We start from the raw sequence: 27,753 nt of genomic DNA on the forward strand, positions 1-27,753 counted from the left end.
TCCCACACTGTCATGGGCTCCAACAGCAGTAGTTCAGGAAGGACGTCACTCGGTGAATTGTTCTTCTTACGGTCAGCCTTTCGGTGTACAAAAGCAGGCCCTTATACATGATCAACTCAGGCGTAATAACACAGGCTTTTCGCGTTCCTTGTCCCTATTTTACCTAATATTTCCATTGCTTCACATCTCCAGAGCTACGCTAACTTCAGAAGGTCAGAAGTCAAACTAAACCGAAACTCCTCTATTCTCTCCCCTATCCCTTTACAACCCTCCTTGCTTCTCCAACATTCTAGGATGTGCTGGTACCTGCTTCTTGCAACAACAGTTACCAAATCGGAGACATCCAGAATATTCCAAAGTTTGCTTACATTTTGTTGCACTCTAAATTCTTTAGCATACAGACTGAAATTAAATTACATAAATTAACAATCGCCTAAATAAATCATTATTAAAAATAAAAAGAGAATAATAATGAATACATAACTTTACTACACAGTATCTTCACTCACGCCAGAAGGCTATATGGCGACTCTGACCTGTAACGGAAAAATGAGACACTCGTCTGGAATTTTCCATCACTACCTAACTAGCAATCTAGCTTCTTAACACTACCCCCTCCCTAGTCCTTTTGTCGTTCTAACAAAAGTTCACAATACTTACAAACAAAATTCTTAATCCCTTACAAAACATCTAATTATACACAAAATAATCCATGAACATATCAGGTCTTCCTCCATGCAGCGTTTGACGACGTCCCTGCTCATTCACACGGTCCACTCCTCCAGGATTGACTTGGTCCTCTTCCTGGTTCACTTCTTCTCTAGGGAAACTGTTACCATTCGCTCGTGCTTCAGCTCCTTGGTCCTTCTCAACATCATCAGCTACAGGTGTGCACGATTACTGTCTTGGCACATGGTACTGCCACAGACATTTTACATGAACCACCTTTGGGCAAGAGTTCCTGCCTCCCCGAATCCGATACATTACGTCTGACAGGCAGTCCATCGCAATGTAGGGCCCATCCCACGGGCTCTGCAGCTTCGGCGACTGTCCCTTCTTCCACCGAGGACTGTATCGCCAATCCTTGTCACCATCTTTGAAGCTCGCCTCGCTTGGTATCATGTTTGCACTTCATCACTTAGTCTGAAAGTTTCAGAACTTCTCGGACTTGATGATGTACCTCAGCTGGTCTTTCCTGAAGATGCTTCACATAGCTGGAGGTGTTGGTTGGCAGCTCTTCACCACGTGGTCTTCCCATTAACTGTCAGCTAGCAGTAATAACTCGTGGCCCAGCATCAGTTCTCCAGGGGTGTGGCCGATAGATTTGTGGGATGCAGACCAGTATGCCATTAGCACCATAATTTCTGGTCCCATTCCATTTGTCCCTCTACACAGAACTTGGCCAATTCTTGTCCCATGGTCCAGTTGAATTTCTCCACCATCCCATCTGACTGTGGCCTTAGCAGGGTCGTCCTGGTCTTCTCGATTCCTCAAAACTTCAGCACTCACAGAACACAGCAGACTCGAAGTTTCTACCCTTGTCTGAATGTAGTTCTTGTGGCATCCCAGAACGACAGAATAACTGATCAACCAGCGCCTCAGCAACAGCTGTGGCTTGTTGATCACGTATGCCATAGGCTTTTGGTCACTTTGTGATGTAGTCCATGGCAACACATATATACCAGTTTCCTCTTTCAGTGAGTGGCCGAGGTCCAGCAATGTCCACTGTGACTCTTTCCATTGGTGCACCAACTTGGTACAGCTGGAGAGGAGCACATCCGCGTGTCTTGGGTCCGATCTTCGACAGCATACATCAAAGGCCCGACACCACTCTTCAATATCGTAAAGCATGCCAGTCCAGTAGAACCTCTGTTGCAGCCCACTAGTGATCTGGTTATGAGACCCTTCTAAGACCTCAGACCTCATTTTCTTAGGAATGAACAGTTGCTAATACTTGCTGAGGCTATTGGGTGTCTCCCACTGATGCTTCAGCAGTCCGTTATCGAAATGAAGAAGGTCTCACTGACTCCAGTAACTCTTACTCGCAGGGCTGAATCTGGAAACCTATTCCTTAGATGGCTGCACCGTGCTCTTCCACAACCACTCTATCACTGGTTGTAAATTGGTCTTCTCCATCTGCAGCCTCTTCAGTCTTCTTCAGCTGACACTTGCCCTGTGACCACAGTACAGCTGCATTACTTGCTATGATCTTCTTTCCCACTACACTGCTTGCAAACTGGGTCACAAGGCCAATGACTCGGGCTGTTAGCTTTGCCATGTACCCGCCCAGGCCGGTGTTGCACCTAACAGATGTGCTGGTCCAGCTTTCTGAGCCAGCATGCCAATTGTCCTTCTAGATTCTTCAGCTATTGAGTGCTACATGGTCTGTCCTGATGATGAATTAGGACCCATATAAGTAAGGATGCAAAAAGGTAAGGCTCTTCATCACTGCCAAGAGCTCCTCACGGGTCACACAGTAGTTCTGCTGTGGTGGGATGAGCTTTTTGCTGTAATATGCCACCACATACTCTTTGTCTTCTTTCCTCTGTGACAGGACTCAGCCAATACCATGGTTACTAGTGTCACATTCCAGGATGAATGACTGACACTGATCTGGGTATGGCAACACTGGTGAGCTTGCTGATGCATACCTAAAGTCATTGAAGGCCTTCTGGGACACTGCAACCTCTTTCCTAACAACTTGTGCAGATGCACAGCTATCGTCGCGAAGTCTTTGACAAAACGCCGGTACAAGGTTCACAAATCCAGAAAAACTCTGTAGCTCCTTCATGGAAGTTGGAACCTGCCAATTTTTCACAGCTACCACCTTCTCCAAATCAGTGCGGATGCCACCCTCACCTACAATGTGTCCCAGGTACTTCACTTCCATCTGGAACAAGTAGCACTTCTTGGGGTTCATTTTGAGGTGTGCTGCCTGGATCCTGTTGATCAACTCCAACAGCCTCTCCAATTCCTGGTTGAAAGTTCGTCCAAACAAGGTTACATCACCATGATAGATGGGAGCTGTCTGCCAGTGCAGGCCTTCCAGTACTTGATCCATGAGACACTCATAAGTAGCAAGAGTGTTGCACAGGCCAAATGGCATCACTTTGAACTGCCATAAACCCCACTCACATGAAAATGCTGTTTTCACTTTATCCTTCTCTGCATCCTTGACCTGATGATATCCCACTTTCATGTCTAGGGTGAAGAACTACATTGCACCTGACAGAGCATCCAGGGTGTCATCAGTTCTTGGCAAAGGGTACGCATCCTTCACTGTCACCTCATTCAAGGCTCAGTAATCCACACAACACCTTACTGAGCCATCCTTTCTCCTTACCTGAGCAACTGCTGATACCCAATGCCTGCTGGACATTTCTATCAATCCCTGACTTTGAAGATTCTCTGTCACCTTCTCCATTTCTTGCTGCAGACCTGGTGCCATCCTCCGAGCTGGCTGTTTAATTGGACGATGATCCCCGGTGTCATAAAAATACTCCACCAGATCTGTGGATCCTAGGTCTGGGACTCTCATGGAAAAGACATCAGCAAATTTCACTAGCAGTTGCTTTAACTGCTGCACTGACAACTCCTTGAAAACAGGTCTTGTAAGTGGCCTGACAGATTCCCAGCTTCTCTGACCACACTCCTTTTACAGGCCTTCCACTGGTGCCACTCAGGGTCACACTGCTTGGCACAGTCCAACAATTTCTTCCTTGTTGATCTTCTGTATCTCATCGATGAAATTGACCACCATAATTGGCATTTCACCTGCACTTGTTTCCTTCAAAGTCCTCCCCACCGTCACTCCAGCTTTCTTCTTGCACCATCCATCAGGCTCCACCACCCCGAGACAGCTGTCAAAAAAGCCACACACCTTACACAGAAGCAGTAGTTCTGATCTTGGGGGTATCACTGTAGTGCGGAGTACCCTCACCTCACCACTACAGCTAGTACGTCTCATTGCTGTGACAGGAACTGAGTTTCCTCGAACGTTGAGCAGTCCAGCTCATATCTCATGGACATCAGATAGTCTAGATTAAGAAGGCACGAATGCTCCATCTTGGCCACGCAGACTGGAAGCGTGGTCTCTTGCCCTGCCATTTCAATAAGGACATCCAAGGGTCCCCTCAGTTCTGCGTGGTGCCCAGTTATGCCATGCTATTGTTCTCATGATTAAGGCAGATACTGATAACGTAATACATCGGGATTCACGAAAGTTGGCTCTGAGGCTGAAGCAATCACATGGGAACACTTCTTAATGTCTGTTCTTCCGTCTACTCACACTGTGTCAATCACAGTTCTCTTGGCATTTTCTTGGAGGTGAAGCTACTTGGGAAAAACCAGCCGGTTGTTGCCCCTTAACACCGGCCCCTGCTAGTTTTCTGCTTCTTCCTTGTCTTCTACAGCCTTCTTTTTATTGTCCTTCTTCTTTGAACAGTGAGAACATAAGTGTCCCACCTCAACACATATTCAACACCTTTTGTTTCAATCTTAGATTTCCCTGCACTGTTCTGTTCTTGCTCCTTCTTCCATTTGCAACAATCCTTCTTGTGTCCTGACTTCCCACAGAACCAGCAACGTCCTCTGATTTTCTCTTCCCTCTTCTACTTGTGGCAGTCCTCTTTCCTGTGTCCTTGCCTTTCACAATACAAGCAACTTCCATCAAATTTCTCCACTTCACGTACCTGCCCCTTTCTTGCCTTGGATCCTGCACTACGTCCTGTCTGGATATTGGATGTACTAGACCAGACATACGACTCAAATTCCGCTGGTTAATGCTTCTTGTATGCTTTTTTTTATGCCTGTTTCACTTACAGTTTCAACTCTGCACTGTCAAGAGGATCAATAAACTGGTCCCCCAGAAGAATAGTCAACAGGTTAGGAGCTGCTCCAGTTTTTTTTTTTTTTTTTTTTTTTTTTTTATGTGTCCGACTCTGGGCATAGGCTTCACAGCCTGCTATCAAGGCCCAGCAGTCCTACATACCATACACCTCTACATGTATGCCTTGTGTGCCATACACTCAAGGTCATGGGCAAGCTGCTAAAGGGATTTGCCTTGAGCCCATACACGGGTCCGGAATCTTGCTTCATGTATCTCATTCTGGTACATGGTCCTGTATATATGCTCCAGCACCTCTACTAGGGACTAGTAACTGTTCCTCTCTTTCACTTACATCTGGCCAAGAATCTCCACTGTGACACCCTTGAGTCTAGTAGCAAGTTGCACTGCCCTCTGCCTATCATCCCAGCCATTCTGATCTGCAAGTAACTCATAATTTGCACAATAAGCTTTCTGGGATACTTTGCCATCAATTTCCTGAGGTTTCCTTTTAACAGGATCCCCACTATAGCCATGCACTTCACTCTTGTGGGACCTAAAAATCGGGGCATCATAATTAAGTGCAGGACTTAAAACTCCTACATTCTAATTATTCAGCCCTGTAATGCTACTCTTAGATGCTTGACATTCATCAAGATTCACCACACACAGTCCATTTTTTTTTTTCATATCCCCCTTTTACACTAACCAGAGGCTCAGCAGTGCAAGATTTCTCAACAGCCTCAGTTCTCTCACTAATTATCTTTAATTGGTTGTCTGAATGTTGTTTGCATGCCATTACATTTCCCTCAATAATTATCCTCAACCGGTCATTTTCAAGCTGTTTGCACTCCATTACATTATTGCTTACTTCACACTTCTGCTGCTATAGCTCAGCAAATACTTCCTTCTTCAACTGTTGTTGTTCTTCCTTCATTCCCCCCATGAAAATGTCTAGCTGTTCCTCCATCCTCGATTATAACTCCTGTTGCTCCTGTAATGCCTCTTGAAGCCATTCGTATAGCACTTTCTGTTCTTCACTGTGTGCTTCTAGTTGTTCACTGAGTTCTTTCTTGAGCTCTATCTGTCGTTCACTTTGTGCTTGCAGATGCCCAGTGAGCTATTTCAGCCCTTAACCCCTATGCCCCAGCTGATGTGTATAGCTTTCACGATTTTCGGCACGGAGCAACGCCAGTTGACTTGTATAGCTGCAAGCATCTTCCCCCCCACTGTCTGAACTATATTTCATCATTACCCGTCCACGGGACCACCTGGAGGCATGGGGATATTTTCATTTGAAAGAAGAAGAGTTGGCGAGTCTTATGTATCTTTAGTTTTTTCACTAGCTGTTTTAATTTAGGAGATATTAGGGTTTGAAATAAGGGTATTTTTTCCAAAATCATGAAAGCCTTAGTAGGGAGGAGCGTGCGACATCGGAAACCCCCCGGCATGTAGGGGTTAAATTTGTGCTTGTTCACTTTCTGCTTGTAGATATTTCAGGATTGCACCCAGAGACACCTCCTTCTCTAACGGGATGCAAGAAAGCCCATGTTTCTTAGAGGCAAAGTGGGGATCCTCTCTTTGGCTCAGTGGTAACGTGTTTGCCTATGAAGCACGAGGGCCCAGGATCAAATCTCGGCCAGACCAGTGATTAATAAAGTTTCCATTTGGTTATTACATTGGTGGCAGTGGTGGGATGTGAGGTGAGGCTTAGAGGGCAATGATGTTGTTGTTGACAGTGTCTTAGGCCTTACATCCGGGGGGTGAGCTGTCCAATGTGGTCTGCAGCATTCCCAATGGTGGTCTTCAATGCGCTACACTACCATGTGTGTTTGAAACTGACCAAATTAATCACCAAGGGGAGAAAAGAGTGATGTAATGGGCTGTATAAAAGCCTGCATTGCTTAGAGGCAAAGGGGGAATCCTCTCTTTGGCTCAGTGGTAACGTGCATGCCTATGAAGCACGAGGGCCTAGGATCGAATCCAGCTAGACCAATGATTAATTTGTTAAGTTTCATTTTGGTTATTACACTCCTGCCTACCTTGGCTTCTTGTCTGTACACCTTGCAGTTCCATGTCGAAGATTTAATTCACTGCAGCACTATTTTGGATCCTCACTCCTGACACCGGTGTTACAACCACGTCCCACACTGCCACAGGCTCCAACACCAGAAGTTCGGTGTAGAAATGATGTCAGCCAGTGAATCATTGTTCTTAGAGTGAGCCTTTCGGTGTACAACAGCAGATCCTTACACAAGACCTACCCAGGCATAATAACACATGCTTCTTGTGTCTGTTGTCTTCATTTTACCACGTAAACTGCCTGCTCCAGAGATATGCTAACTTCACAAGGCCACAAGTCAATTGAAACCGAAACTCCTACTCTCTCCCCCGTCCTTTTATAACCATCACTGGTTCTCCAACATTCAAGGACGTGCTGGTACCTACTCCTAGCAACAACAATTAACAGTTTGGAGACATCCAAAATATTCCTGCATTTCCTTACATCATGTAGCACTCTAAATACTTTAGCATACCGGTACAAACCGAAATTAAATTACATAATTTAACAATAACTCAAATAAAACATTATAAAGAAAATAATAAAAGAATAATAATGAATGCATAACTCTACAAAGTACCTCCACTCACAGCAGCAGGCTATCTGGCAACTCTGTCTCGTAACAGGAAAACGTGAGAATCGTCGGGAATTCTCCAGCACTACCTAACTAGCAATCCAGCCTCCAGCCTCTTAACTATATATATATATATATATATATATATATATATATATATATATATATATATATATATATATCTTGTTTGTTTTTTTAGTTAGTTGTTTTCCGGGGAGGGGCACTTATCAGGACTCCATATTATAATTACAAATCATAATAGATAGATAGATAAATAGATAGATAGACAGCTCTATGCGAGCCTGGGAATGGGAAATGAGCTTGCAAATTACACTGAGGAAAGCTGACGACAGTGGCCAGTAAGGAGATGATGCAGTTAGTTGTCAGCAATCCACCCGTGAACAAAGCCCTAGTGACCATACACACATACTCACACACAGGCTTCTTAAACTTTCCATCCACAAGGAACACACGTGATACGTCTCCTGTTTCACCAGAATTTAGGAAAGAGAGCTCAGAAGGAGACAAGCCTTACTACAGGCAGGTCAGAAGGAGAAAGGGCTTAGCAACTTGAGAGAGAGACTGAGAGGGCGAGACAGGAGATAGCTAGCGGGACTCTTACTTTATACTTCGCTCTGTGTGAGAGACTTGTTAATATTTCCAAGACAAATAAAAATAGTCCCATACTATTCTTTACCTCTCCTGTCACTACATGACAAATGGGAAAGAAGATTACCTACTTACAAAGCTACTCCAGTATAATAACCGCTCGTCCACAAGTCTAATATATATATATAACTCAACTACAAGTAACCACAAAGGAACTACAAAGTCATTCATGACATTTGGTAGCAGCGAATCTACAGACATCGTCTCCGAATCAAAAGCAAATTTCTACAAAAGCAGGCGAGACTCTACAAGATTAGCTTCAGTTCTACAGTGAATTCCTACAAAATACAGCCTACAATGCAAATAGCCTACAAGTCTACAAAACAACTCTATAATCGTCACGTAACTTCAAGCAGCAGCAAGAAGAATATAAAACAAAGCAAGTAAAGAAGAGGAAAGACCAAAGCAACAAGCACACAAACCCCCACCACTCTCTCCCGCCTACCTCCATCGCTGACGCAGAGGTCAAGACGACGAACCAAACACCAAGTCCATATTCACAACTCATCTTACTCGTCTTCACTCAAGTTACTCATCGCTACTCATTCACTCACCACAGCTACCAGTGTGGGAAGCCGACGTCACCATGTGCTGAGATGACATCACAATGCGAGTCTGCCATGCCAAGCAACGTGTGACTGACACCAGGCACTTCTCACCCACGACTCATTACTCATTATTCACATAGCTCCTACTCATACTCATTTATTTTCACAGTTAAGTTGGAAATTCGACGTTCTATGCTGAGGTTTGCCTGGGACAGCTGTTAACCACCACAAGCACCAGGCCATGGAATTTCTTGAGTAATATCGTCCATCAACACACCACTAGAATTATCAAGAGATCTTCAATCAAACCTGTATTTTTCTTCCGAGATCGACTTTTGTATCGACACACCTCTACGATCTGTATCAAGTGGGTAAAATTATACTTACTCATTTCTTCTCAGTGCTAAAATTAGCTATATTCAACTTATTTACTCATCTATTTTGCTAGGACATAAATAAACAAGAGGCGCATTTCATAACACCATATCTTAATGACAGGAATATTTTCGCCACCACCCACGTTAATACCAGATGACACAAATTGCCACAACAACAGACTCACAATTAAGAGAGCCTCAAGGCAGTCCACCCCTTGTACAAACCTCACCACACACTAAAGAGCAAGAAACAAATACGGCAGTTTCAGATGATGAGTGGGAAACCACCTCTGACGTAGAAAGTGCAGACTTTGCCGCTGCCTTGCACACGTATGCCAATATACTTAACAGGGTTCACCGGTCCGGTCGTACCTATTCCACCATTCCCTCACACAACGATAAACACATCCAAGTTGAAGTAACAGAGCAAACAATAAAAATGAATCAAGAAACAAATAGCGCTGATCTAACAACCACACCTCACGTGTTTGTGTATCACGAGGATAAAACTGCCCCAAAATTCTCTGGCACAGACAAAGATCCCATTGATGTCATTTCATTAGTCAGTCAGTGCGAACAAATGTTCATCAAGCGCCACATACTAGATGAACAAGAGAAAATTGCTATTTTTTCATCTTGCATAAGCCAGGAAAGATGTCCAGCGAGCAACTTGCTTCGCTCCGACAAGCTCCATCATGCTAGGACATATGATGAATTTAAAACTGAATTTCTGAAGAAATTTTCTGGAGGTATGAACTTCTTGCCAGGTATAATTCCAGAATTACATAAAATTGTAGATCTTGTAAGGGAGCACACTACAAACCATGTGCTCTGTGAAATAACTGCTGATGTCTCCACAATCAAGAGAACATTATTAGCTACATTGACAAATTCTAATTGGATAACAGATGATGGAAAGATGTCCCCAGACCTCGTCGTGGACATCATTGGTTATGTAGCTGCCTTGTGTAAATTACCTGATAGGACCCTTAAGATCGCCAAGACGATCGCGTACACCCCAGAAATGTGCTTGCTAGACTTAATGAACGAGGTAGAGATGCAATGCAGTAAAGCAGGTATGGTCGACACACATGCACATTCTGGTAGAATCAGGGTACCTGAGACAGTATCAGCTGTGAAAACATCTACACTGACCCCAAACAGAGAACGAAATTGATCGCGACCAGAAATCAGGCAGGCCAAACAAGCAAACGCGCCAAGGCCTCGTTCCCAGATGCCTTCCTACAGGCAGTTTCATAAGTTTTCGCGCAGCCCGAGCAGGTCTCGTGCCATAAACAACACTTCTTATGGGAAATCACCTCGTAGGTCACAGTCAAGGGATAGGTCCATTCTATGTCATTATTGTGCAAAACCAGGACACACAAGGTATGAATGCTTTATCAAGGCAAAAGAGGACAAACAAAAGACACAAGGATTTGGTCCTTACTGTAGGCATCATAGATACCAAGGGCACTGGACCAGTGATTACAAAACAGTAGAAAAAATTGTGTCTATGTTCAAATCGGGGGAAGACCAAGTCATGACAAAAAACGAACAAACGTAAAGAAGAACAAGGCTAAACTTCACATAGGAGGCATGTTGGGAAATGAGTGTATCTTGATACCAGCTGTATGTGAGGATCAAAACGTTTCCTTATTTTTAGATACAGGCTCTCCAGTGAACTTAATAACACATGAAGAACTAAATAGAATTCTTAAAAATAAAAAGAAGGTAACTTTTCTGGATGAAGCTGATTTAGATTTATACACAGAAGATGGACAAGAGATTACAGTGAAGGGTATGATAAGATTAAATCTCAGTTTCACAGAAACTACAAGACCATTCTCTGCATTTTTCTATATCGTTGAAAACTTAGCAATTAAAGCTCATATGTTACTGGGCTTAAGATCCATGAGAGCTGAGAACATAACTATACTCCCACAAATGAATGGAATAGACTTTGATAATGAATTCATAGAGGAAATCACTTCAGAGCCCTCACCGATTGGTAGAAGAGAGCCAAAAAGAATTGGTAATATTAAAGGCTTAAACAAACATACACACAAACAGATGAGCGTATAGATCCACTCCCACCACCAACCCCATCCTCCAGAATTAGTGACCCAGATAACAGTACTGATTTATCAATTTTTCCAGCCCATCTCACTAATGATTTAGTTATACCACCTAATTCATACATGAAGGTTACCATAAAGAGCAAATTACGGAATAGTACTGTTCTTGTCTTAGAAGAATTATGTAAAGGGATTGTCAGTAGAAAACGCATTATGTCATACGAACGACGAAGGGCAAACTCAGATATTCATAATTAATCACATGAATGGGGAAGTTCAGTTGAAAAAGGGAACTTGCATAGTTAATATTGAAAAATGTCCCGCCCCTGTGAAGGAAATAGTTATAGCTGGAGTAACAAGTGAGATAAAATCTACGGATAGAGAAAGAATAAAAGAGAATTTAATTCACTCAGGTGAATTTGATGAAGAAAATGATTTGTTAACCCCGCTGGAAACACACAGGGACACGGTAGCATTGCCCGGAGAACAATTAGGGTGTAATAACTTGATTAATCACATGATTAATGTGCACCCAGAAACACCACCAATTTTCGTACCAGCTTACCGCATACCACACTCCCAACGTACACTTGCAAATCAGTATGTCGATGAAATGTTAAAACTTGGAATCATTGAGCCTTCAGTCTCCCCGTGGAATGCACCCTTATTCTTCGTGCCCAAACGAAATGGAGAAATGCGTGTGGTAGTAGATTACCGTAAACTAAATAATCACACAATCCCAGACAGATTTCCCATGCCATTGCTAAGCGATGTTCTACAGAATATTGGTCCTGAGAATAATATATTCTCGACCATCGATCTCCTAAACGGCTACTATCAGATTCCGGTATCTAAGGAGTCACGTAAATATACTGCCTTTTCAACAAACAGAGGCCATTATCAATATACAAGAATGCCAATGGGACTGAGGACAGCCCCAGGAACATTCCAGCGTCTTATGAATTACGTATTGTCCGGAATTTTAGGACAAGGAATATTTGTTTATCTTGACGATATTATAATCGCAACGAAGAATATTAAGGATCATCTCAGGAAATTAGACTTACTCTTACAAAAGCTTAGTGATGCTGGATTAAAAATTAAACTTTCTAAATGCAAATTTTGCTTTAAGGAAATAAATTTCTTAGGCCACAAATTAAGTTCTGATGGTATTCACACCACTGATGACAAAATACAGGCAGTGAGAGATTTTCCTGAACCCACTACGACTGACGAAGTTAGACAATTTTTAGGTCTGGCTGGGTACTATAGGTCATTCGTACCACAGTTCTCTCATATAGCCTTTCCTCTATTCCAACTACTCAAAAAAGATGCTGTATTCCAATGCGAAGAAGAACAAAAAAGGGCATTTAACAATCTAAAAATTAAACTAACAAATGCACCTTCTTTAGCATATCCGGATTGCACATAATCATTTCTTATTTGTACAGACGCATCAGTTAAAGGATTAGGGGCTGTACTGATGCAGGAAGATAAAAGAGAAAAGAATCAACCAATTGCATTTGCCAGCAGACAAACAAGAGGTGCGGAGAAAAATTATTGCACTACAGACTTAGAGGCACTTGCAGTGGTTTTTGCGTTACAAAAGTTTCGAGATTTGGTATATGGTTACGAAATCCACTTATTCACCGACCATAAACCACTGGTGGGTATGTTTAAAGAAAAACTCCTTTCTGGGAGGAGAGCAAGATGGAAATGTACAGTTGAAAACTACAATGTACAAATTCATTATATACAAGGTAAAATGAACATAGTAGCTGACGCTTTATCTAGGAACCCGAACACAATTCAGGTCGCGGCGTTAGATCTCAAAGGAAATATCCCAAACCACGAGGATATCGCAAAGGCACAAAGACTTGACCCAATATGGTCTAAAGTAATATACAAGTTAGAAAGTGGAGATGACATACAATTACCCAAACTGCATGTCCCACTTGAACAATTCACAATGGTCAATAATACATTATACAATATTAACTCTAAACAACCAAAACGCCAAAGAAATACTAACCAGTTGGTAGTACCTAATGACATGATACCCCAAGTATTACGATTGATACACGACAGCCCACATGCAGGACATCCTGGAAAGGATAAGACATTCAACCAAGCCCAGCTATTATATTACTGGCCTTCATTACGAAAAGATATAAACAATCATATAGACAGATGCGAATCATGTGCGAAACACAAAGGATACCCAATCACACCTGCACCGATGGGTAATTACCCTGTACCACATCAACCATGGGACGTTGTCGCGGTTGATTTACTCAAGATGCCATTATCATACAATAATAACCTATACTTATTCGTAGCAACGGATCATTTTTCCCGTTATGTCATTTTAGCTCCAATTAAAGATAAGACAGCAGAGACAGTAGCAAAGGCAATAACAGATAATGTAATATGTCGCTTTACTACCCCAAAGGTACTAATAAGTGATAATGGAGGAGAATTTAATTCTGAGATCTTACAAGAAATATGTAAACAATACAACATCAAAAAGGTTAACGTTTTGGCCTATCACCCAGCATCGAATGGGTTGGTAGAGAGACAAAATAAAAAGGTATTAGATGTGCTACGACACATTCTCAGTGAAAATTATGCAAGCTGGGATGATTGGATTCCCAGAGTAGAAGCCTCAATTAATGGGTCTATAAATAAATCCATCGGTGACACACCACATTTCATCATATATGGCACAGATAAAAAATTACCATATGAGCTCCTAGAAGGTGACAGCATGCCTATATACATTTACGATGATTACTCTAAACTCCGATTACGTGAATTCCAGGACATTCACAAAAGAGTCAAAAAACAATTAACGATGTCCAAGGAAGAAATGACGGAGGCATTTAACAAGAAGGCAAAAGATTCACCTATTAGCTTAGGAGACATTGTTTACGGTGTCATTCATACGAGAGACAATAAATTATCCCCAAAATTTGAGGGCCTATACAGAGTAATTAACATGAAAGCAAACAAAGTTTTAATTAAGTCACTTTCAAGTGGCGAGGAGAAACAAGTTCATATTGACCATTTAAAACGAGTTTCAAGGGAATTATCCAATAATTATTCAGCCTCGGATACAACCGAACAGGCGAACGTACCTCAAGAAACCAAGCAAGAACATAACAATGATTACAAAAAGAAATTAAGGTCATATACCAAACAACTGAACATGGGTGCAACTGTTCCAATAAAATCTACAGTACATCATTTACGAGCATTAAATATCGATTTAAACTCCTTCAATGAATGAAATAACAATCAACCATAACGCACATCATCAGTATCATCGACCACAGCATTATAGGAAATTAACAGATTTTTTTTTTTTTCGGTAGGTTACGATGAAGGGACTTATGCTATGGATTCTCTTCTACATAGCAAGAGGATATGCGCACTTAGACCCCAAATATATAGTATGACAAGGATGCCTCATAGCTCCAACGGCCACGACTACAATCGTTAAGGACGTCATGAGTACTGAAATAAGTCTAGATTACTTGTATGACATACATACTTATCTAGACAGACTTGCGACGCCGATGCGAACTCTGGACTTCATGATAGGAAATTATGTTTCACAAGCACATAACACCAAGGAAGTGAATGAAATGGTAAAGGTAGCGAAATGGAAACTAGAACAGGCGAAGTCAACTATGCTCGTCATGATCCAAGATCTCCCATCTTATGGAACGGAGGTACTGAGCGACAGGAACAACATCACATGTACTCGCCAAAAGCGCGGTTTGTTCGACCTGGGTGGCGCAGTTCTTGGGAACATCTTTGGATTGGCTACAGAGGATGACCTTAAAGAAATAAACAACAAATTTAATAAGATAGCTCAGGTACTAACATACCAAGATAAATTCATCACAGGACAGAACTCAGCAATGAAGACAATTGTGAAAAATCTGAAAAAGGCAGAAAACATAGCTCTCGAGAGTGTAGATGAAATAAATGAATTGGAGGGAAACGTTACACTTTTCCAACACTTCTCCATCATCACAGAACATATTGACACGATTCTACTACAATTAGAGAACACTAGAGATCGTTTCAGGGCACTTATGCAAGGAATTTCGAATGCTGGTGATGGCAAGATCACAATTGACTTACTCCCAGTTCATGATCTACGTCAGATAGTTAGTCAAGGCATACATAAACATAAATTGAAGCCGTTGTTCCACAGTAGGGAATTTATGCAATATTACCCGTATTTAGAAGCAACACTAACACCAACATCAATGGTAGTTCATGTACCATTCATCACTGAAGACCTGTTCACAGTATACCAAATACACCCCTTCCCCTATAAAAATAACAACACTTTGGTCATCATCAACATCAACACAGACACCGAACTCATCATGGTCTCCAAGGGACGGGACACTGTCACTTTCGCAAGTGAATCAACGATTGAACGAAAGTGCCGCACATCCTTACATGCTGTTCATCTTTGTCCTGCGTACATTTCCACGTTTCAGCCTACTGATACAGTCCCTTGTGAAATGGCTATCATCAGAAATGACAATATTCATCATCACTGCAACTTCACTTTTGCTCCAGATAAACTTGTACACCATCAACGCATTGGACACTCACAGTTTTTTATTTCCCTCATAACACATCAGTTTACATAGTCTGTCCAGATATACCACCATCTCATACATCAGCATCAGGATTATACATAGCACCAGACTACTGTGCGGTATTTACACCAGCCATGTCTACTTTATCCACCATCAATCACTACGCCATTCTTAATCATACACACAAACATTTCCACCCACTGCCTGATATGAACTTAAACATGAGCACAAGTATTAAGCTGACTTCACCTAAGTTTGAAACTATGCAGCTGATCAATGAAACAATGAAGCCCTGGGAAGATTTGAGTTTGAGTATGTTCAACCCATATTATGTGTATAGCCCAGCACCTACTGTCTTTATAATCGTCTACATTGTAGTTGCAGTACTGCTGTTCGCAATGCACAGAATGCATGCAAGAATTGCTAATTTGGAGTCATTATTTAGTGGGGGGAGAGTTAACATCAAAATTAACCCCCCTGAATGAAGTGTATATATTTTGTATATAGTATTAATAATATATATATATATATATATATATATATATATATATATATATATATATATATATAAAACACACAAAGAAGAATGACCCATGTATGGCAGACCAGTACCATTATCTTTAAATGAAATATGAATAACTCTTACCATAATCTTAATTTTAAACTATTTTTTTTCTTGCATGTATACATTTCACTATAATAACCCAAGTACATACTGTATTACAGTTCAATAATTTACTTTAATACATTTATTCAAATATGTATACAACTTGTTTAAAATGTAATATTACTGAATAATCACTATTTACTATAAATATTATATGTATACAATATTCATACAATTATGTTACTTTCACAATATTTTGTATTTCACTTAATTAGCTTATAGGTTCATTATAATGTGTATATAATATGTATTAATATGTTAGGACTATTAACTGTCGATGGTACGCCATTTTCGCGTGACCGAGCAGATATCAGGACTACATATTATAATTACAAATCATAATAGATAGATAGATAAATAGATAGATTGACAGCTCTATGCGAGCCTGGGATTGGGAAATGAGCTTGCAAATTACACTGAGGAAAGCTGACGACAGTGGCCAGTAAGGAGATGATGCAGTTAGTTGTCAGCAATCCACCCGTGAACAAAGCCCTAGTGACCATACACACATACACACATACTCACACAAAGGCTTCTTAAACTTTCCATCCACAAGGAACACACGTGATACGTCTCCTGTTTCACCAGAATTTAGGAAAGAGAGCTCAGAAGGAGACAAGCCTTACAACAGGCAGGTCAGAAGGAGAAAGGGCTTAGCAACTTGAGAGAGAGACTGAGAGAGCGAGACAGGAGATAGCTAGCGGGACTCTTACTTTATACTTCGCTCTGTGTGAGAGACTTGTTAATATTTCCAAGACAAATAAAAATAGTCCCATACTATTCTTTACCTCTCCTGTCACTACATGACAAATGGGAAAGAAGATTACCTACTTACAAAGCTACTCCAGTATAATAACCGCTCGTCCACAAGTCTAATATATATATAACTCAACTACAAGTAACCACAAAGGAACTACAAAGTCATTCATGACACACTAACCCTCCGCCAACCCTTTTAGTCGCCTATTACGACAAGCAGGGATACTGGGGGAGTATTCTTGAAAACCCCCCTACCCCCAGGGGGACAGGGCGACTTGGAGGCGATTTGTTTGTGGCCACCCCAAACGGGATTGAGGCGTCTGGCAATATATATATATATATATATATATATATATATATATATATATATTGGGTGACCTTCCATGTGCTGCTTGGGTTAATGTACTAATGAAATCTGTCATAAAGTAAACGGTAATGGCATTAGTTCTCAGATATGCATTGACCCTAGATAGGTAACGTGGGGTATCAGAAACCCCAGTCCCCGACATTTAATTTTTTAAAATATGAGCATAAGGTCTACAGATCTGTCCGTCTCATTACCTTCCTGCTTAGTGAAACTCTTCATGGGGATGATGGGGTCATAGCTGTACCTAGCTCTAATTTTGCTCTATAGAGCTATTGGGGTATGTTATACCCCAGGTTACCTGTAATGTAACCTCAGTTGAGCCGTCTTGTGAGTTTTCATTTTCATTTGCTGTCTTTCTCCTTTTGTATACAGAAGGTCCCTACATCGGTTTACTGTAGGCCACCCAAGGAATCATGATATTACTTTTCAGTTTTGCAAGATTTAATTTTAAAATTTGTATGCCTAAAATTTAATAATTTTTGTATAAACTTTAAAATATATATATATTTTTTCAATTAAACTTTATTTTTTCTGGCCCTATTTAAAGATAATGGGTTGAATTATTTGTGAATTGAAGCATTTTGAAATATCTCAAACGGAAGTCTTTTTTTTTTTTCCCGTGGGGTACGTCATACCTCACGTTACCTAATATAGCAACAAAAAAATGGTTACCTATCCAGGGTTAAGACACCCTTGGCCTCTGTGTGTGACTATTAATGTAAGCTGCCTTTTGTTTTAGCTGTACACTTAAGAAATGCAGATGTTGCTGGAAGATGTAAAGTGCATTTTGCTTATAGCAGGGGTCTTGAAGTTGGTGAGTGATGTGTAGACTCATCACTCCGGTTCACTATTACAGGCCATATAGGTGGTAATGCTTGTGCTCACTGTACAATTGCAATTTTTAATCCTTTTTTTTATTTCTGGTAGGCTACCAATTATTAAAACAGAATTACAGCCTTAGCATCGTGTGGATGTCTCAACTGCAGTAGATGTGCCAACTATTTTCTTCTTCTTTTTCAGCTACCAGTATACGACACCAGAAGATTTGGGTGGTGGCACCAGGCAGGCCAATGGCTCCTGGACAGGCATTATTGGCATGCTGCAGAGAGAGGCACGTCAGTCTCCATATCTTTTTACTCTAACTTGTCCTGTAATTACACAGTCTCCGTTTTCGATGCTGAGTTCTAAAAATATATTAACACTGGAATGTGATGCTGGTTGTGAAGAAGTAATATGTAAAGAACGTAACAGCCATCGCATTTCTTTTTCCTCCACTGATATACGTGACATAAGCTGCAAAAGGACGACAATCTGGGCCAAGTTAAAGTAAAAAGGGTGTAGGACTAACCTGTCTTCGACCACACCCTCCTTTTTGTGTCAAACCTCCACTCATCTATTTTTCCCCAGGGACATGCTTCTGCACTGGCAGTTTTCACCATGGACTTATTTCCTCCCATGAATCTATTTCCCCAATGGACCTTTCTTCTTCCATGAAACTATCTTCCTTCTTGGAACCATTTTCCCTCATGGATCCATTTTACCCCTATCACCCTTTTTTTTTTTTTTTTCCTATTCACCCATTTTCCCTCATGGATCTATTTTCCCCTATAGATCTATGTGCCACATGGGCCATTTTCTGCTAATATCAAGTTCCCGATGAGATAGCTGTTAAAATAACCCGTCCTTGTTTATTACAATCACTCACTATGTAAAAACTACAAATAATAATGTAAACACCAGACAAACTTCATTTAATAACTTCAAATGGTACTAACTCAAGTTAAGTATTCTCTCTTACTGCAACTTTGTTTAGTTATCATGATGCCTTGAAGATGACATCAAATAACTGCAACATTATCGTACAGCTTAATAAATACCTTTACTTTATACATTTCGTAAACCTCTTGCACTTCATTGCCCCCAAATATATAGATTAAGCAATATAGTTATCTGTACCTATCATCTAATCCTTTTCTACCCCATCATTAGCGTAGGGACCTGGGGCAAGGCTCCTCAAACTTGTCATTTATGATGATGATGACAGTCTCTCGGATCTAAGTGACATTGTGCGAGTAATAAATGCCAACCGTCCCTTGGATAAAAACCAACTGGTTGGAGTGCCCTACCAGTAGACCACCAGTCATCATTTGGCAATATGGTTACCAACCAATGTAGTAAATTATTTCCTGGGTTGCTGGAAACCCTCTGGCTTGTAACCTAATGCTGAATCACTTGTAATACTACATTTACAGAGTGAATGGTGGGAGCCCTCAGTTGTCACGTTCACAATATAGCGATGTAGCAAAAGTAACGTTCATATACATAACCTCATAACCTTCCCCTACCACAGCCCCAGGCTGGCTGACAGGTAGTGGTGGCCAGAGTTGTCAACTCATGCAAATTAAAAGTCGATAGATCGTTCTCTAAAAGTCACTCAATTATTCAATATAAGGACTACAATAAAGTTAACACTGAAAACACTATAAGTGACCCACCTAGGCTGAATGCATAATTATGAGAATAACGATATACGGAAAATTCGGTGTAACGTAAATTGTGCGAATAATACTTCGATGACCATCAGCACTTACTTTGTAGGTGGCTAAAATAAATCAGTCAAGTCCTAGTCTGATTCATCATCCTCGATGGCCAGGGTACAGGGTGAAGGATCTTGTGAGCTTTATTCGGCTTTTTCTTGTAAGCCTCCACTGTGCCAGTGTTCTTAATGACCTCCCCAGACAACTGGTAGTTATGGCAGCACTTGCCTTGCCGTCTGAGTCCATACTTTATGGCTGAGAGTGCTTTCATACACTTCACACTCATTCTCTTCCTGAGTTTTGACATTACAGTATTCATCTGGCTAAAGACACGCTCAGCATCAGTCTTAGCATGTGGAAATGAGAGCATTGATAGAGCTATGTGAGAAATATCACTGTACGGATTTTTCCCAGTGGCGCCATGCCACGTTGAGTACACCGCTTCCCATCCGATCAGCGAAGTTAAGCAACGTTGGGTCTGGTTAGTACTTGGATGGGTGACCGCCTGGGAACACCAGATGCTGTTGGCATCCCTACGTGTCAAGTGGGGTTGGTGGAGGATTAGTGCCCCTCCCTGTAAAACAATTAACTCTAAGCCCTTGGCCACCCCGTTTGGGATACATGGCGTCTGGCAATGGATGGATGGATGGATCTTTGTAACCTCCTATTTCTGCCCAAAGCTGAATTGTGTCTGAAGCTTGTTTCCACACCGTGCAGTGTGATTTTCTCCACTGAAAGTGTGTGCGTGTGAAAGTACTTTCGTCATCAACAAGCATCTTAGCCTAGTTCAGAATCCCTAGTTTTACTGGTTGCAGACATTCACTTGCACTTATCGATGACATTGACCCCAAGAGACGGAAGGTTATCAGGCAAGTGATGACGCAGTTGCTTTACAAGTTCAGCAGCAAACTGGATACACTTTTTACGAATATCTGCCTTATCAGGAACCTTGCAGCCCCTCACTTCACTCTCAATCTCGTAAATTAAATAGGCCTAAGGGTGTGGATCCAGAAAACTTTTTAACGAGACATTTTCTGTTATTCCTCTTGGGATGATGGTCTTAGAGTACAGGGAGTCAATCGACTGAAGCAAACCATTCAATAATTTTGCTGAATCATTCACCCTTGCATCAAACATTTTGTTGATACACTGATCTTTTCCAAGAATGTACCTTAAAAACATTAAACGAATAAACTTAGGATTTTCCATATTACAAAGCATTGAATAAAGAGGTTCAGCAGCATAACAGCGCTCTTCTTCACGTGCAAGTTCAAAATGAGTTTTGGGCTCAATCCACTGGTCCGGATATCTGACTAAAGTAGCTTCAGTCACAGACTATCGTGTCTGAATTAACTGCACTAGTTTCACCGGGGACTGACCTTCATTAATTAAACCATTAAGTTCCTTCTAATTTATGTTTCACAGATAAGTGTGAGAAGTAGATGAAAGTCTCTCCGATTAATAAATCGAAGTGCCGTGGAAGATGATCCCTCATAGCATAAGAGACTGCAAGTTGCAATGACACACACCTCCGCTCAGGAGCAGTCGTGTGACTTCCGCCTTTAATTTCACATAAAAACCTTTATGGACACAGGTCATCACTGATCCATTGTCATTCCCAGTTACTAAAAGTTTCTGCAAGTCTAGTCCGTTATTTCTTAAAGAGTTTTATGGCATTATTTACCAACTCTGTATCCACTGAGTTCAGTCAGTATCCAAAAATGCCACTACACATTTCTTCCTTTAATCAGAATAATATCTAATCAAGATACATAATAACTTTGCAACAGAAATATCGTTACTTCTATCACTCAGTAGGCTAAATTTTCTTTCACCTATATCAGCTCTCAGTTTGTTGAAGTGATGGGTAATCAGACCACACTTCACCACACTTAGATCTTTTATGTTTAAGATTTCATCCTTTGCTGCCACTGAAACACACTTTGCACACCTCTGGCAAGTGGTCTGCTACCCGTAATGCACAATGTTCTGGTATGAATAGAGATGCTCGGCCCTCCGATTTTCTGGTGTCATTACTCATTTTTTCAAATGGAATAAATCTTTGCCTCTCAGAACTAAATACTTCTTCTGCTTTCCAGTATTTGGTAGTGTTGCAGCACTTTTCATATTAACTTAGTTTTGCGTTCAAGGGACACTTGCAATATTTGCAGTAGCTCTTCATGTCGTCTCCTACTCTAGCAAGCCCTTATTATATCAAGAGTCGTTGAGGCTCTCAGCTCGAAAATGCTAGCTGTACTTTCTTGCTCATTGTTTGTTAATAGGACACATGACCATCAGGATAAAGTTCCTCACAAAAGGTTAGCTGCAGTCTGTGAGTGAGCGTAGGACAAAAGCGGTAAAACTCAACTCAATATTTTAACAGGAACAGGACAGGACGGTCACGGTGATCAGTACAGTGCGAGTACGTCCAGGACCCGAACGATCAGTATGGATGACTTGTCCATTTTATTTATATTAACTTTTTCTTTAGTTGATGTTTTTAAATTATTTGTTCTTAAATTGGTTTGGGCAAGAAATCGCAAAAAAATTCACCAAACAATACATAAAGTAGCTAAAAAGTCGCCAAGTCGCTACACAGCAGCAAAAATACCTGGGAGACTTTTTGCAGTCATCAACTGTAGCAGAAAAACACAGAAGTTAGTAACCCTGTAGCTGTGTGTCACGAGATAAAATGGAGTGTCTGGCATTATTTGAAAATTAAATTAGACTCAGATGGCTTTAAACTCGGACAGGAAATCCTCATCAGCACATGTATGAGAGCCACAGCTTTGATCCAGGCGTTGCCACCTGTACACGTACGAGAGTCGGCGTGGTGGAGTTAAGCATAAATCTAAGCTTTCTTTTACCAACACTATTTTTCAGGAAGCAGACTTTGGGCAGATACTGCTTCAGGTCACAGCCCCCCGCACAGAGGTGGTGGACTTTACTGCCCCAGTAACAATATGGTACACCCGCATCATCATCCGTATTGGATCATCTGAGGTGGATCCCTGGGGCTTCCTGCTGCCCTTCAGACCACTGGTGTGGGGTGGTATCCTGGTGGGGCTGGTTGGGGTGCTTGGGTCTTTAGTGCTGATGACATCTTTTAGTCTACATGAAGGTGTGGAGCAATCCAGGTGGCTTACGAGTGCTTCCAGCTCTCTGCGTGTCCTGTTGCGTCAAGGTGAGAATTCATAATGTCGTGGTATTAAATGGTTGTGAGATTGCTTCTAAGTCCTCTGATGTGATATGATCTTGTTCAGAATAGTTCTCAGCAACCATGGAACCTGCTAAGGTATACAGCATCCTTCATGTGAAATACAGTTGGACACATGTGATCCACATGCACACAGTCAGCTGCAATGCTCATCATCGAACGTACTGTACGAGAGGGGTCTGCAACTACACACTATCTGTGGGCCAGCCATATGCATGCACACCAACACAACCATATCTTCCACATGACCCACTCATGGTTAGGTGTCCCCCAGCAACATGCATGCATCCTGTGTGTTCACCACAAACCAGAACAAAAAAGCCAGCCACAATAAGCACGCTCTATCTACACTGGATGCACATGGACTGGCTAAATGAAAACATCTGACACTGCTTGTGTACTGGTGTACTCTCCTTCCAGAAGGTGTAGCTGCCACTCATGTGGCTGTCACAAGGCTAATCTGATGGTACTAAAGAAGGGGAATAAATCGGAACCCTCACCACTGGTAGTACAGACTTCAGTTCCCCTGCATCTCATCTCATCTCATCTCATCTCCCCCAGCCGATCACATACTCTTAGCCTTACCCTACCTTACTTGCTCCACGTTCACCTTCCTGTCTACATCACTCATAATCACTCTTATTCATTCTTGGGCTGGGTGAGTCCAATAGAGACTTTACTACCCCTTCGCTACGAAGGGATTCACAAAATATGAATAAAATTGTCTGGTAATAACAGGACTTTATTGTAGTGATGAGTATAATAAAGTGCATGCAGCTGTATAATTACAGGCTTCCTATACCCGTCCACCAGACACATAACCTGCCCCCTCCCTAGCTCACCCGCATCCAGTGGGTACAGGTAACAGTGATGCAAAACACATGTCCACACCATCCCGCTTCAGAACAAAACAAACAAAACAAAAAACTATTGTACTGGAAGGAATAATGTGGATCACCTCTGTCAACTGAAACAGTTAGCTGATATTAGCCATAAAAATGTCACTATACAAACAGGACTACAAAATGTATAATACATATTTTCAGATATTATCTTAATTCGAAAGTCATGGTGGTGGGAACAGGAGGAGGTGAAGGTACAGATGTTGGTCATGTTTGTACTGGTTAACTGAGCCTTAACCAGATGCAGTTGAGTCTGCAGGATGGTGGTGGTGTGAATGTGTAGTGCTGGCCATGTTAGTGTCGATCCTAACCTAACCTAATTTAACCGAGATGTGGTCAAGTCTCCGGGTTGGTGGTGGTGGGAACGCGTGATGTTGGGAGTGTGGATGCTGGCCATGTTGGTGTTGTTCCTAAGCTACGCCGGCAACCTTACATCCCTCTTGGCCATCAGATACATCCCCATGCCCATACAGTCACTGGAAGATGTTGTTACCAGTCCAGTCACCGCTCTTCTTCCAGCGGGCTCAGCCCTCCTTGAGACATTTCTTGTAAGTTATTTTATGTTACTGGAACATGTGCATCTATCTATCTATCTATCTATCTATATTAATATATAAATAAATAAATAAATATATAAATATATATATTAAATATATATATACAGAATATATAGATAGATAGATAGAAAGATAGACAGATGATAGATATATAGATATTGATATATAAATATATATATATATATATATATATATATATATATATATATATATATATATATATATATATATATATATATATATATATATATATATATATATAATAAAGGTAGGTGGGGACGCTCACCATCCACTCACTCGATGTAGTGCTGCTCTCATGTGTCTGCCCTTTCCTCTCCTCCCTCTTTTCCTCCCTTCCTCTTCTGCCTTTCTTTACTTCATGCTTTCCTCGTCCTTTTGCCTACGGGTGACTTTACACTGCCTCCTTGTCTCTCTTTCCTTCATTCTTTCCTGTTCCTTCTCCCTATGGGTGACTCTACGCTGAATGACAAGTCAAAAGGTTTCCTGTATATCAGGAAACCATTTACTAAGCTGTGTGGTCACCATATAACCAAATTATGGCGCCTGGTGGTTTTGTGGGTAATTGCAGCACTCCAATCGGATTCAGCCGGTGAAGGTGTATATCCAAGGGCTGGTTGGGGTTATTGCTCACATAATGCCACTCAGGGATGAGTGAGGCTGGTCACTCTCATCTTAAATGTCAGGACCAACTTGCCTAGCCCTGGGCTCTTAAGCTACTCGTGGGGCAATGTAGGATTGGATGATGGATGGATGGATGGATATATATATATATATATATATATATATATATATATATATATATATATATATATATAATCACATAGACCCGAGAATTTGAGGAGTTAAATATAGGAGTTAAATGTAGGGGAGCGAATGATGAGGTGAAAGAGAGAGATTGTCCCGGTGCTTGAGGGTGCGAAAGTGGATGTATGTGGAATAACTGAAACAAAATGGAGAGGAGAAAGTGTGAGAGAATGGGAGTATGGATGGGGTATATGTGCAGGAGTAGGTGAGAATGAGAGGGCAAAGGAAGGAGTATGTATAGTTGTGAGTAAAAGATGGAAGAGGAGCATAAGACAGTATGGATCAGTTGGGTCAAGGATTGTGTGGGTAAAGTTGAAAGTTGGAATACAAATGTGGGCGATTGTGTGTGTGTATGCGCCAGCGCAAGATCATGCTAGAAGAGTGAGAGAAGAGTTCTGGACAAATGTAGAATTGTGTATGGAAAAGTTTGGAAGGAATGAGAGAGTGTTTTTGATTGGTGATATGAATGGTAAAGTTGGGAATGTGAAGGTGGATGGAATAGTTAATGAGTGGGGTGTGCCTGCTGAGATAGATGAGAATGGAAGTGCGTTAGTGGACATTTGTGCTGGGAGGGGGTTGGTGATAGCCAATACCCTCTTCAGGCATAAGATGATCCACAGGTATACATAGAGAGTGATGAGAAGGGTGGGTGGTGAACTGAATGAAAGGAAAGCAATGATTGATTATGTGCGTGTGGATGAAAGGATGCGAAGATGTGTAATGGATGCAAGAGCTTATAGAGGTTGGGGGAGTGGACTTTCTGACCACTACTTGGTGGTGGCCAGAATTAGGATTCAAGTAAGATGGAGGAATAGAAGAAGGGAAAGACGAGAGGAAGGAGTAGCTGCAAGGAGAGTGGAAAGGTTACAAGTGGATGAGAAAAAGGCAGAGTATAAGAGAGAAGTGGAGGAACGATTGGGCAAATATGAATTGGAGCAGATGGGAGACGTGGAAGGTGTGTGTAGGATATTTACAGAAGAAATATGTGCAGCGTGTGATGTGGTGTGTGGAAGGAAGAGAAAACAGAGGGGGATGCAAGGAACAGCGTGGTGGACTGAAGAGGTGAAACAGGCTGTGGCACAAAAGAAGAAAGCATACAATGAATGGATGAGAAATAGGGGCGTGGAAGAAGTTGAGAGGCGGAAGAGAGAGTTATATGTAGAAAGAAAGAGAGAGGTGAAAAGATTAGTAAGAGAGAGTAAGAAGAGAGTGGATGAGGAATTTGGAAGGAATTTGAGTGTAAAGTGGAGGGACTGTAAGAAAATGTTCTGGAAAGAGGTGAAAAGAGTAAGACAGGGTGGACGTGAAGTTAGCAGGGGAGTGAAAGATAAAAATGGTAGATTACTAGTGGAGAAGGGAGAAAAAGTGAGCAGATGGAGAGAACACTTTAAGGAATTGTTGAACGTAGAGGATGGAAGTAATGCAACTATAAGTGGCTGGGGGATGGCTGGGAGAAGGAGGGAGGTGAGAAGACAGGAAGAAATCAGTAGGATAGAAGTTGTGGAAGCAATGAAGAAAATTAAATCGGGGAAAGCCCCAGGAATTGATGGAGTGTGTGGTGAAATGCTGAAGCATGGGGGAGAGATAGTAGTAGAATGGATGTGGAAGATGTGCAGATTGGCCTGGGAGGAAGGTAGAGTCCCGGAGGATTGGAAGTCAGGTATAATTATTCCCTTGTACAAAGGAAAAAGGGAAAAAGAAGTGTGTGTTAATCATAGGGGCATTTGTCTTCTTAGTATAATAGGAAATGTGTATGGTAGGATACTTATTGACAGAGTTAGAGAAAGAACAGAGAAATTAGTTGGAGAAGAACAGGGAGGCTTTAGGAAGGGAAGAGGTTGTGTAGATCAGATATTCATTCTTAGATCTTTAGTGGAAAAGTTTCTAGAGAAGGGAAAGTAGTTGTATGCAGCTTTCATGGATTTGGAGAAAGCATATGACAGGGTGGATAGACAAGGATTGTGGAAAGTGTTAAGAATATATGGAGTAGATGGGAAGTTGTTGAATGCTGTGAAGAGTATGTACGATGGTGCGAAGGCTGCAGTGCGTGTAGATGGTGAACTAAGTGAATTTTTCTCTTTAAAAGTTGGTTTGAAACAGGGATGTGTCATGTCTCCATGGTTGTTCAATCTGTACATGGATGGGGTAATAAAAGAGGTACAGGGTA

At 41.4% G+C, this 27,753-nt stretch overlaps 1 non-coding gene across 1 annotated transcript; it reads left to right on the plus strand.

Annotated features, from left to right (window-relative positions):
• Nucleotides 1-20,494: 20,494 nt before the first annotated feature.
• LOC145397407 (5S ribosomal RNA) lies at nt 20,495-20,615 on the plus strand. The gene has a single exon (XR_013896980.1). It is a non-coding gene; the product is annotated as a 5S ribosomal RNA (ribosomal RNA).
• Nucleotides 20,616-27,753: the final 7,138 nt, after the last annotated feature.

This window comes from Coenobita brevimanus, chromosome 40, assembly GCF_032717465.1.
Source record: "Coenobita brevimanus isolate Jiangsu-jjx chromosome 40, ASM3271746v2, whole genome shotgun sequence".
Classification (NCBI taxonomy): domain Eukaryota; kingdom Metazoa; phylum Arthropoda; class Malacostraca; order Decapoda; family Coenobitidae; genus Coenobita; species Coenobita brevimanus.